Raw genomic sequence first — 13202 nt, forward strand, 5'->3', positions numbered from 1 at the left:
GCCAGGTACTCCCATATAAGGTGCAGTCATCCTGCCTGGTGTCTTAACCATTGGGCCAAACGCCTGCCCAAGTTCAGCCTTAATTGCTCACTCACAAAGAAGAGAAAAGGGGGCACTTAAAAGCATCTATTGTTAGACACATCCAGTGCTAAGTATTTCGTGTATGAAATCTCATTTATCCCTAAAAAAATTTGACATGGTATGAATTATAGTCCCCATTTTATGAAGTAACTGAGTCCCAATGACAGGAAGGTCACCTAGGAAGGACACATGAGGGGCCTGTGTCGTGGCATAGCAGGATAGGCCAAAGCTTGCAACACGCAGCTACTCTACTTCCAATCCAGCTCCCTACTAATGCTCCAGGGAAGGCAGTGGAAAATGGCCCAAGTACTTGGGTTTCTGCCACCCCCCCCTCCCCACACACACACAGAAGACACAGATGGAGTTCCTGGCTCTTGGCTTCAGATCATTCCAGTTCTCTGGGGAGTGAACCAGTAGGTGGAAGATTCTCTCTCTCTCTCTCTCTCTCTCTCAAATGTGATTAAAGAAAAAGAAAAAGAAAAAGGAAGGACTGGTGAAGCTCTAAGACAAACTCAAAAATGTTTTTTTCTAAACTCATGTGTTTTCTATCCCTTAGAACAGTAGAGGTGGAATGGTCCATATTCATAGATATAGACATTGCAGCCCTGAGAAGTCAGACTATACACGGACACCTTATAGCAACTGAGTAGCAGACCAAGCCTAGAATGCATGTAGGTTTATTTTTTAAGATTTATTTATTTATTTACTTGAAAGGCAGAGGCACAGAGAGAGAGAGAGAGAGAGAGAGAGAGAATCTTCCATCTTCTGGTTCACTTTGCAAATGGCCGCAACAGCCAGAACTGAGCCAATCTGAAACCAGGAGCCAGGAGCTTCCTCCTGGTCCCTCACGCGGATGTAGGGGCCCAAGAACTTGGGCCATCTTCTACTGCTTTCCCAGGCCATAGCAGAGCGCTGGATTGGAAGTGGAGCAAACGGAACTCGAACTGGCGCCCATATGGGATGCAGGCACTGCAGGCAGCAGCTTTACCCACAACGCCACAGAGCCAGCCCTCTTGTTTTTCCTTTAATTTTTATTAAATAAATATTTCATGTCAAATATGCTCATAAAGTATAAAATTATTTGAATAATAAGCAGTATAATTCTTAAAGTTTATGATTCATTAAAAATATTTTCCACAGGAACCAAATTAAAAAGAAAAAGCACTTTCAAATATAAACTTAGTTGAAATTGCTTTTCATTTTTAACCATGTGTCAGTTTGGCTAGTAGTTTCCTGCCTATCATTTAAAAATTAACAGTTTGTTTCTTATTTATTAGTTTTTTAAGTAAAAGAGAAAACATTGCCAAAAATGATATTAAACCCACACCACACACAATGTTACATACCAATTACACATAAAAGAAGTCTACATATTACTACATCCAACCACAGTAGAATACGCATTCTTCAAGCAAACATAGAACATTCTCCAGGACAAACCATACATTAGGCCATAAAATAAGCATCAATAAATTTAAAAGGATTGAAATTCTACAAAGTATTTTCCAACTACACTGAAATGAAATTAGAAATCAAGAAAAAATGAAATTAGAGAAATTCACAAATATGTGGAAATCAAACAATAAACTTCTAATAACCATTGGGTCAAGAATAAATCACAGGGGAAATTATAAGATGCTTTTAAATGAATGAAAAGGAAGCCATAATATTAAAAACTATGGGATTCAGCAAAAATAATCCTTTGAGAGAACTTCATGTTGTAAAGGCCAAATCAATAATCTTTCAGCATTAAGAAACTAACGCAATGAAAACTAAACCCAAAGCAGGCAGAAGGAAATAATAATTAGAATAAAATTAATTAACAGAGAATAGAAAAATAACAGAGAAAATCAGCAAATCAAAAAGTTGGTTCTTTGAAAAGATCATCAAAATTGGCAATCATTTAAATAGACTGAATAAGAAAAAATAGAAGATTCAAATTATTGAAATCTGGAGTGAAAGGCATTACTACCAACCTTACAGAAATAAAAAGGATCATAAGGGAATACTATGAAAAATTATATACCAATAATTATGTAACCTAGGTGAAATTGACAAACTTTTAGAAAGACATAAATTACTGAAACATATACAAGAAAAAATAGAAAATCTGAATAGATTTCTAGTATAAGAGGTTGAATTGTTAATAAAAAAAAAATTACACAAAGCCCAGTAATGGCTTCACTGCTGAATTCTAGCAAATATTTAAAGCTATGCTTCACAAAATCTTCCAAGGAAGTATTGAAAAGGGAACGTGTTCCAATTCATTTTATGAAGCCAGTTTTAAACTCATATCAATGCCATACAAAGGGGGCTGGTGCTTGGTGTAGCTGGTAAAGCCACCATCTGCAGCACCAGAATCCCACATGAGCATCAGTTCAGGTCCCAGCTGCTCCACTTCTGAACCAGCTCCCTGTTAATGAACCTGAGAAAGCAGTAGAAGATGGCCCAAGTCCTTGGGACCCTGCGCCCACGTGGAAGACCCAAAAGTAGCTCCTAGTTCCTGGCTTCGGCCTGGCCCAGTTGCGGCCATTTGGGGAGTAAAGCAGTACATGGAAGATCTCTTTCTGTCTGTGTCTCCCTCTCTCTAACTCTGCCTTTCAAATAATTTGAATAAATCTTTAAGAAAACACACACACACACACACACACACAAAGACATAGCAAGGAAACCACAGATCAATATCCCTTATCAATTATAGATGCAAAAATTCTCAATAAAATATTAGCAAATGTAATCCAGCAATATATATGAAAGATTATACATCCTGACAAAGTGAGATTTATTCTAAGAATGTAAAGGCATTTCAAAATCTGAAAATCAATTAGTATAATAAAAATATTAATAAATCAAAGTACAAAACAATAACTAAAAAGGCAAAACTACATAATCATATCAGTGGATAAAGAAAAAAGTATTTGATGAAACTCAACACCTCTTCATGAGTAAACCCTCAACAAACTCCAAAATACAAGACAGCTTTTTTAACTTGATAAAACCACCCATGAAAAATCTACATCAAACATCACACTTAATGGTGGAAGACCAAATGTTTTCTCTCTATGATCAAACAGATGATAAGAGTATATCCTCTCATCACTCCTCTTCAACATTGTAGTGGAGGGTCTGGACAGGGAAATTAGCAAGAAAAAAGAAATAGTATAATCAGAATTGGAAAGAAAGAAGTAAATTCAGCTCTACTCGAAGATGACATGATCCTGTATATAGAGAATCCTATGGAATACAATAAAAATATTATAATAAGTGAAGTTAATAAAAATAGAAGATAGAAGATTCATATACAAGAATTAGCTTATTTTTGCACACTAGCAATGACAGTTTCTAAAATTAAATTTAGGAAGCAGTTTCATTTACAATAGGAGAAAAATACCTAGGGAATAAGTTTAACAAGAGAAATACAAGATTTGTACAGTGAAAACTATAACATATTGTTAAAAGACATTTTAAAAGATCTAAATAAATAAAAAGACATTCCAGGTACATGGATTACGAGACTTAATATTGAAATAGAAATATTCCTCAAGTTGGTCTATAGTATCAATACAGCCCTATATAAAAATAAAAAGATTACAGATGGCCTCTTTGCTAGTTCTAATTAAAATTTATATGGATATGCAAGAGATCGAAACTAGCCAAAATAATCTTGAAAAATAACAAAATTGAAAGACTCACAAATCCTGATTTCAAAACTTTTTTTAAAAATGTATTTATTATTCATTGGAAAGGTAGAGTTACAGAGAGGCAGAGGCAGAGAGAGAGAAAGAGAGAGGTCTTCTATCTGATGGTTCACTCCCAAAATGGCCACAAACACCAGAGCTGGGCCTATCCAAAGCCAGGAGCCAGAGCTTCATGCAGGTCTCGCATGTGGGTGCAGGGGTCCAAGAACTTGGGTCATCTTCTACTGCTTTCCCAGTCCATAGCAGTGAGTTGGATCGGAAGTGGAGCAGCAAGACTCGAACCAGCATCCATATGGGTTTCTGGCACTGCAGGTGGCAGCTTTACCTTCTACAACACAGTGCCAGCCCTCTGATTTCAAAACTTAGTAGAAAGGTATAGTAATCAACACAATGTGGTACTGGTATAGGATATATAGCTCAATGAAACTAAACCCAGAAATAAACTCTCACACACAAGGTCAATTGATTTTCAAAAAGGATATCAATGCAACTCAATGGAGAAAGAAAAATATTTTCAACAGATGATCCTGGAAAAATTGGCTATCTAAAAAAATAATTAAGATTGATTTCTACCTAAAACAATACACAATTTAACTCTCAGAATATAATGAAAAGCTAAATATATGAGCTAACCTATAAAATCGTTTGAAGAAAATATAAGATTAAATATTTATAATCTTGGGTTAGGTAATGGTTGCTTTGATATGACAACAAAATATAAGGAATAAAGGAAAACAGAAGAGAAACTGGTCAGCATAAACATTAAAGGCTGTGTTTCAGAAAGCACCATCAAGAGAGTGAAATGAAAACACACAGAATGTGAAAGGTACAGCCACTTTAGAACACAATTTGGTAGGTCCTCAAAAAGCGAAACATAATATTACCACATGACCCAATAATATCACTCCTGGTTATATACACAAGTAAATTGCAAATGTCTTCACAAACAACTTGCAAGCAAATGTTTGTGGCAGCATTATTCATAGTAGAGAAAACGTGGAAACAAATCAAAATGAATGGATGAACAATATTCACAGCCCATACAATGAAAAATTATTCTGCCATAAAATGGAATGAAAGGAGTAATTAGCCTAACAGTTAAGATGTTTGTGTCCCACATCAAAGTGCCTGTGTTTGATTCCCAGTTGAGGCTCCTGACTTCAGATTTCTGCCAGTGCAGACTGTGGGAGGCAGCAGTGATGGGTCGAATTACTGGGTTCCTGACTCACATGTGGGAGACCTAGATTGTATTCCAAGCTCCTGCTTCTGGCTCCAGGCCAGCTCCAGCAATTGTGGAAATATGGGGAGTAAACAAGCAGATGGAAGCTTGCTTTCACTCTCTTTCTCTCTCTCTCTCTCACTTTCTGTCAAAAAAAAAAAAAAAAAAAAAAAAGGCCGGCGCAGCGACTCACTAGGCTAATCCTTCGCCTGCGGCGCTGGCACCGCGGGTTCTAGTCCCGGTTGGGGCGCCGGTTCTGTCCCGGTTGCTCCTCTTCCTGTCCAGCTCTCTGCTGTGGCCCGGGAGTGCAGTGGAGGATGGCCCAGGTCCTTGGGCCCTGCACCCGCATGGGAGACCAGGAGGAAGCACCTGGCTCCAGGCTTCGGATCAGCGAAACATGCCGGCCATAGTGGCCACTTTGAGGGGGGTGAAGCAACAGAAAAAGGAAGACCTTTCTCTCTGTCTCTCTCTCTCACTGTCTAACTCTGCCTGTCCAAAAAAAAAAAAAGGAATGAAATATTGATACATGATATAATATGAATAAGCTTGGAAAACATTATAGTAAGTGAAAGAAACTAGTAACAAAGACCAAAAATTGATCATAGATTTGATGATGAATATCTAAAATAATAAAATCAGATAGAAACATTAAAATAAGCATACTAGAGGTTGGGAAGTTAGTAAAAGAGGTAGTGGAAGTGAATGACTGCTAATGGATATGGGATCTGTTTCAGAGGTGTTGAAAATGTTCTAACATATAGTGGTTATGGTTGAACACAATTCTGTGAATATGCTAAGAACCATTACCATTACCATGAGTAAATTTTACTGTGTGTGAATATATTTGCAATAGCACTTGAAAAAAAATCTAGGAGAAAAATAATCACAAGTAACACATTTAGTAGCCTTCATCCTAGTTCCACCTTTTTTTTATGCTTGCTGTGCATTTTGAGAAATCTACTTAATTTTCCTGAGTCTTGGGTTCATTATATATAAAATGGAAAGAAAAAGTCCTTAGAATTGTTGTGACAGTTAAGTGAGGTGATACATGTAAAGATCTAAGCACAGTGACTGGCACAACAAAACAAATAATTCAGTTAAGAAATGGGCAAAGGACTTGAACAGGCATTTTTTGAAGGATGAATTTAAATGGGCAACAGACAAATGAAAAAAATGCTCAGAATCACTAGCTATCAGCGAAATGCAAATCAAAACCACAATGACGTTTCAACTCACCCTAGTGAGAATGACTCTCATACAAAAATCAACCAACAACTAATGCCGGTGAGGATGTAGGAGAAAAGGTACCCCAATCCACAGTTGGTGGGAATGTAAACTAGTAGATCCATTGTGGAAGATAGTATGGAGATACCTCAGAAATCTGAAAATAGATCTACCAAATGACCCAGCCATTTCACTCCTGGGAATTTACCCAAGGGAAATGAAATCAGCATGTGAAAGTTATCTGTACCCCCATGTTCACTTCAGCCCAATTCACAATAGCAAAGACATGGAATAAAACCAGATGTCCATCAACTGATGACTGGATAAGGAAATTATGACATATATACACTAATCAGTGGTAAAAAAATGAAATCCTGTCTTTTGCAACAAAATGGATACAACTGTAAACCATTATACTTGGTGAAATAAGCCAGTTACAAACAGAAAAATACCATGTTTTCCATGATCTGTGGTAACTAATAAAGTATCTAAAATTTAATGCATTGGAGTGAAATTGACATTTTGAGATTTGATGGTTTTTTTACAGCCCTTGTCTCTACTGTTGGGGAACAGTAGTTTTTTTCCCTCGTACTATTTGTTGAACTCTTTACTTGGTATAGGGTTAATCTTATGACTGACTATAAAGTAAACTGAAAATAGATCTTTGTAAAAATTAAGAGTGGGAATAAGAGAGGAAGAAGAAGAGTGGGAGCATGGGCAGGAGGGATGGAAGGGTGAGAAGAATCATTATGTTCCTGAATATCTATATATGAAATGCATGAATTTATATACCTCTAATAAAATCAGGAAAAACTAAGTAAATCATTACAAATGATAACAAATAGAAAGAGGATGAAAAGAGAAGTGCTCACAGGCAGAAGCAGCTAGGAAAATGAAATTAAACTGAGTGGTCTCAAAAGGCTTCTGAGAAGAGGTGACAAACACTGGGACCCAAGAATGAAACGGAAGTGGCTATGGAAATAGTGATGGAACCTATCACCCTACATTCTATGGGCCCACTTGTGACTTGAGCTGGAGCTGCTGTGGATAGTTTTGTGTGAGCTCAGTTTCAGGTCATACATGCAGCACCACCAGTCTAATAGGTGGAATCTTCCCACTTTCTATTTCAGGCCCTGCGCTAAAAGCCTGAAAGCCCACTCAGCCAATGTTCAAGGAAATTTAAGGGAGTTAATACCACTATCAGGCAATCTCAACTAATAGGGAAACTACTGGATAAGTGTTCTAGCCTCCCTTCCTACTAGAGTCGATTCTGGGAGGCAGTCTCTATGTTTCTGTCACATCCTAACAGAATCCAGCCCCCTTCACCCTATAATGACTTCACTATTGCCCTCTAATGCTGGCATTTCTCCCTTCTCTGTCTTGTGCTCCCTGGTCCCTTATTCCTTCTCCTCAGGCTCACCTCCAAGATAAACTACCAACATTCAAGTCCTTGTATCTCCAGCTGATATATCAGTCTGCTGTGAGAGAAGGATTTATAGAAAAGGAAGAGAAGTTGGAATTATATTTTTTAAATGTAGTGAGAATTCATTGAAGAATTTCAAATATAAAAGGTGTGTGTGTGGGGGGGGGGTTCAAACTTTAAGATAAGTTATTGTGGACAAGTAAAAACAGAATGTTCTAAGGCTTGAAATTTTCGCTATCCCAGTTCTGCCATTTACTTATTATGTGACTTGATTATTTCAATTTCAGAATTTCTTATCATAGATCAAGAGGAAACACAATACCCGCAAAAAAAAAAAAAAAAAAAAAAAAAACCTTCTATTTAGGTCCAGTAAATATGGGTTTTGATCAGATATGGCTTTGTGTTTTCATGGCTCTGAAATCTCAGGAAAGTACATTAATCTCTCCAAATCTATTTCCTCATTTTTAATATCAGGACAGTTAAACCTTCCTCATAAAGCTGTTGAAAACATCAAATGAGACAGAAAGGTGAACAAACTTTGGAATCTACAAAGCATAATTCAAATATGAGACTTTTTATAATTAGGGGGCAGGTAAAAAACATCACTTTTAGTTGACAGGTGACAGTGAAAAAATTGCTTTTATGTGCCCTAATTGAGGCACAATAGTGCCAAGTTTGTTGTATTAGGCCATTTCATACTTACTTAGGAGTGTGTTCCCACACTTCACCAGAGCTGATGCCCTAAAACTTCCAAGAGAAAAAAAAATATCTACCTCCTGAAACAGCTGGAGAAGACAGCATAGATCCCATTTCTTCCTGCCACCAGCTGGATCATGTGGGATGGCCTCCATTTGACCTTTAGTGCCTACAAGTGTCCATGCCTGAAGGTAACAAGCTCAATCCTAGTTGGTCATTATTTTCCCCAAAGAATGCATTGCTAAAAGGCAAGGCAAGTAGGGAAATCTCAAATGACAGGACTTAACTCTTGAATCAACTACAAGTTGCCAACATCTGGGTGAGCCATTTATCAGTGAAATAGCAGGCATACCAGCAAAAGATTTGATAAATGAATTTGGGAACATCGCACAGCTATGTCTAATCATAATTTAATTATTGACGTCAGCCATCTTGCCATTTTATGGGAAGAGTATTTAAGAAAATCCATTAATAGAGAACATTTGTTGGTAATAACTTCTCTTAAAAATGATTTCATCAATTTTTAATTATAAAAGCATATGGTTCACATGAAGTCTTAAATAAAGATGGAACCCAGATCCAGGGTGCCACTAGGAGGCAGTTGAATAGAGGTAAGGACTTATGAATAGCTCTCCTTTAGTTTAAAATGAAGCCTCAGTAGAGCTAGTGCATATCTGTTAAGTATCTTCTTGACAATCCACTCCTTTCATTCCAGCTAAGCAATGAGTTTCTCAGTGTTCTTCAAATACTTTTTTACACCTACTGTCATGCCAAGATAATTCTGCCTTCTTATGGTTGTATGAACAAAGAAAGGAATAAAGGCCGCCACCGTGAATAGGTCTGAAAAATAGAAACCCTTGATTATCTTCTTTCCCCATTCCTGTCATCGTAGACTGTACTCTTAGCCTCGCTGTAGCACTAAAATCAGAATTAGAGAAACTTTTTTAGTGAAGTACTACTGACACAAGGGAGGGGAAAAATATTCAAGGGTCAATAATTAAGTCAAAATTAGCCTCACTAATTCAAGTATTTTGCACATGAGTGAGCAGAAGTTCAAATCCTCTGTTATTTAAGTACAGAAAAATAAGTTTTCTTAAAGTAAGTATAATAATAATAATATAATACTGATTGAAAGATAAAGACACTTAGAGGGCAGAGCACCAGGATTGGATGGTAGTAAAACAACAAAAATTGGAATGAGAAAACAAAGGACAGACAACCATCCATTTCTCTTATCCTGAAATAGATATTCATGGCCCTAAATGCTGTCCCTCATCAAGAAATCTCCTTGCTACCACTCCTACCCCCATCACAGATTCCTAGAAATATTTTCCCCTAAGGCCTAAAAGTTGTGTGCTTTCCTGTTCTCCAGATACGGACTTTCAAGTCACTGAAAGAAAGATGTCTTCTCTCCCTGCAATAGCCTCTTTGATTTGGCCAGGTAGTTATGCTGTGGTTGTTTGGTTTTTTCCAAGGCCCTGGATTTTTGATCTTCAGCCATACATATCCTGGGTTTTCAGATAGTTTCCAGGCTTTCTCTGAGTTATTGACTTTTTAAATTCTACCTCCCAGTTTTTTTTTCCTACCCAATGTCTGCATTTTGTCAATGTTCCATTTTCAAAATTAGAAAAACAACCTAATGTATTTCTTTGGTTTTTCATCTCCCTAAATGATGTTGAATTTTCTGGAATTTTAAAGTTGAAAGGAACTATGAAGTTTATCAAGTCCAGGTCACTTGTCAGAATTTTAATCTCTCTCAAGCCTTCAGTCTTGAGAGACTGTAGAACCCGTCTATTAGAAAGCTCTTTCTTAGATTTAGCTGATATCATTATTTATGCAGCTTCCTCCCTGGGATCACACAGAACAGACTATTGTCATTGCCCCTATGATAACCCTTAGCTCTCTGAGTAAAGCTACCTTATACCCAACTCCGCCCTATACCAGTTCCAGTTTAAACAAACCTATTATCTTAGTTATGTTATATGACATTTTTCCAAAGCCCTGAAACATTCTTGTTTTCTTCAGAATAATTTCATTATTATTACTATTATATAGTTCATATCCAAAAGGAGAAAAAATCTTGTCTTATAATACTGTATTTATATTTATTTATCTTATCAACATTTAGAATATTACCACTAAATATATTTAAATTTATGCTAATATTTTAACTTTTAGTGTATATGAATTTAACAATGAAAGAAGAAGTAAATCACTTACATCCTTTGCTTAAATGTCAGGAGAGGCTTTTCTTTCCTTTTTTAAAAAAATATTTATTTATTCTGAAAGAGAAAGAGAGAGAGATCTTCCTTAAATTGGTTCACTTGCCAGATGGCTGCCAACACCAGGCTGAAGCCAGAAGCCAGGAGCTTCATCCAGATTTCCCACATAAGTGCAGGGGTTTGAGTACTTGGGCCACTCTCTGTTGCTTTCCCAGAGACATTAGCAGAAAGCTGGATCAGAAGTGGAACAGCCAGAACTCGAACCGGTGCCCAGATGAGATGCCCACATGAGATGGCATCGCAGGCAGCAGATTTTCCTGCTGTGCCACAGTGCCGGCCCCCAGGGAAGCCTTTCCAAAGCCCACCACCCTCCACCAGCCCCACTACTTCCACCAAGTAGACTAGATAACTTTGGATTTTTCTTCCATGGAATTTTTATCACTGCAACTTACTTTTGAAATAATTTATTTAAATCTATCTCCTTTAATAGAACATAAGCTTCAGCGAGCAAAGAGTAAAGAATAAAGTTTGCTACTTGCAGGTGCTAACACAGAGCCCAGTACATAATAGAGCCTCACAAATGTTTGTTGGTGGAATACATGAATCAAAGAGCTTTGTTATTCTCCTGTGACCAGAGGGACTTTACAGCCCATATTTTTCTGATAGGTAAAGTGAATCCATAAAAGTTAAGGAATTTGTTTAAGGTTACACAACTGCTTGGTTAGAGAATTATAAATTTTACATTTTGACATTCTTCCTATATTTTAGTCATGTTAATCCAAGGGCTCTATCTAGCTATGGTAGTGACCAAATAGGATAAAAGATAGCCATCAACAATCGTTTTTCTATCCGCTGATTTCCTGAATAAGAAGTTGAAATAATCCAAGTGGAAAAATTCATTCATTAAGAAATAACATATAATTATTATACTATACCACTAGTTTAAACTGAGAACTCACAGTACTCAGCTAAACTATGCCACCCTGTTAACCATGGGATCTTAAAAAAGATTAAAGAGAGAAACAGAATAAAATTAAGTTTTTTGGTTAAGAAGATGCTCAATTTCTCCCTCCAAGAGATATCACTGCTTTAGACCTGTTTCTTCTGTTTTACAGTAGCTACTTACCACACATGTCTAGTCTGAACTGAGATGTAAGTATAAAATTCACACCAGCTTCTTAAAATTTAACACAAAAGGATGTGAAATACTCCAGCAGTAATTTTTGTATTTGTTACATAATTAAACAATGATATTTTGATGTACTGGGTTAAATAAAATATTCTAAAATTGAGACTACCTTTTAAAAAGCTTTAAATTACATTAAATTACATAAGTAATACTGATTCATGTAAAGTTAGCAATACATGAGGACTCCATCAACTTGATAAAGAATATCTACAAAAAGCCTACATCTAACATCACACTTAATGCTGAAGGACTAAATGCTATTTATCTAATATCAAGAAGAAGGCAAGGGGCCTGGCATTGTGACACAGTAGGTTAAGCCACAACCTGCGAAACCAGCATCCCTTACCGCAGCGCTGGTTTTAATCCTGGCCGCTCCACTTCCGTTTCAGCTCCTTGTTCATGCACCTGAGAAAATAGCAAAAGATGGCCCAAGTACTTGGGAACCTGCTACCCACCTGAGAAAGCCAGATGGAGTTCCAGACTTCAGGCTGTAGCCTGGCTTAGCTGGGCCTTTGCAGCCATTTGGGGAGTGAATCAGTGGATGGAAGATCCCTTTCACTCTTTGTTATTCTATTTCTGATACTTTGCTTTTCTAACGAATGAAATAAATAATTTTTTGAGGTTTTTATATTTTATTTATTGAAAGAGTTTGAGGGAAAGATCTTCCATCCACTGGTTCACTTCCCAAATGACCACAACAGCTTGGGCTGGGCCAGGCTGGAGCCAGGAGCCAGGAGCTTCTTCCGGATCTCCCAAGTGGGTTCAGGAACCCAAGGACTTGGGCTGTCTTCCACTGCATTTCCAGGCACATTGTCAGGGAGCTGGGTGCAGTGGGCTCTTGAATTGATGCCCATATAGGATGCCAGCATCACAGGTGGAGGCTTAACCTGCTGCACCACAATGCCGGCCCCAATAAAATAAATCTTTAAAAAATAAAATAAAATAAAGACATAGGCAAGAACATCTAATCTTACCACTCACGTTTGACCTAATATTGGAAGTTCTAGCTATTGCAATAAGGCAAGGAAAATAAATAAAATGCATAGAATTGGGAAGAAAGAAATAAAACTGTCTCTTTTTACAGAAATGACTGAACAGAAAATCCAAAAGAATCTATATTAAAAAAAAAAAAAACTTCTAGCACTGGAGCTGGCATGGTGGCATAGCAGGTTAAACCTATGGGTACCTGTTCAAGTCCTGGCTTCTCTACTTCTGATCCAGCTTCCTGCTAATGCCTGTGAAAACAGCTAGGATGGCCCAAATATTTGGGTGTCTGCATTCATACGGGAGACCTGAATGAAGTTCCTGGCTCCTGCCTTCAGCCTGCCCCAGCCCTAGCCATTGTGACCATTGGGGGTCTCTTTCTCTTTCTGTCTCTTCTTCTCTCTGTGTAAGTATGCCTTTCAAATAAATAAATAAATCTTTAAAAAAACAAACACTTCTAGAACTA

This window comes from Oryctolagus cuniculus, chromosome X, assembly GCF_964237555.1.
Source record: "Oryctolagus cuniculus chromosome X, mOryCun1.1, whole genome shotgun sequence".
Classification (NCBI taxonomy): Eukaryota; Metazoa; Chordata; class Mammalia; order Lagomorpha; family Leporidae; genus Oryctolagus; species Oryctolagus cuniculus.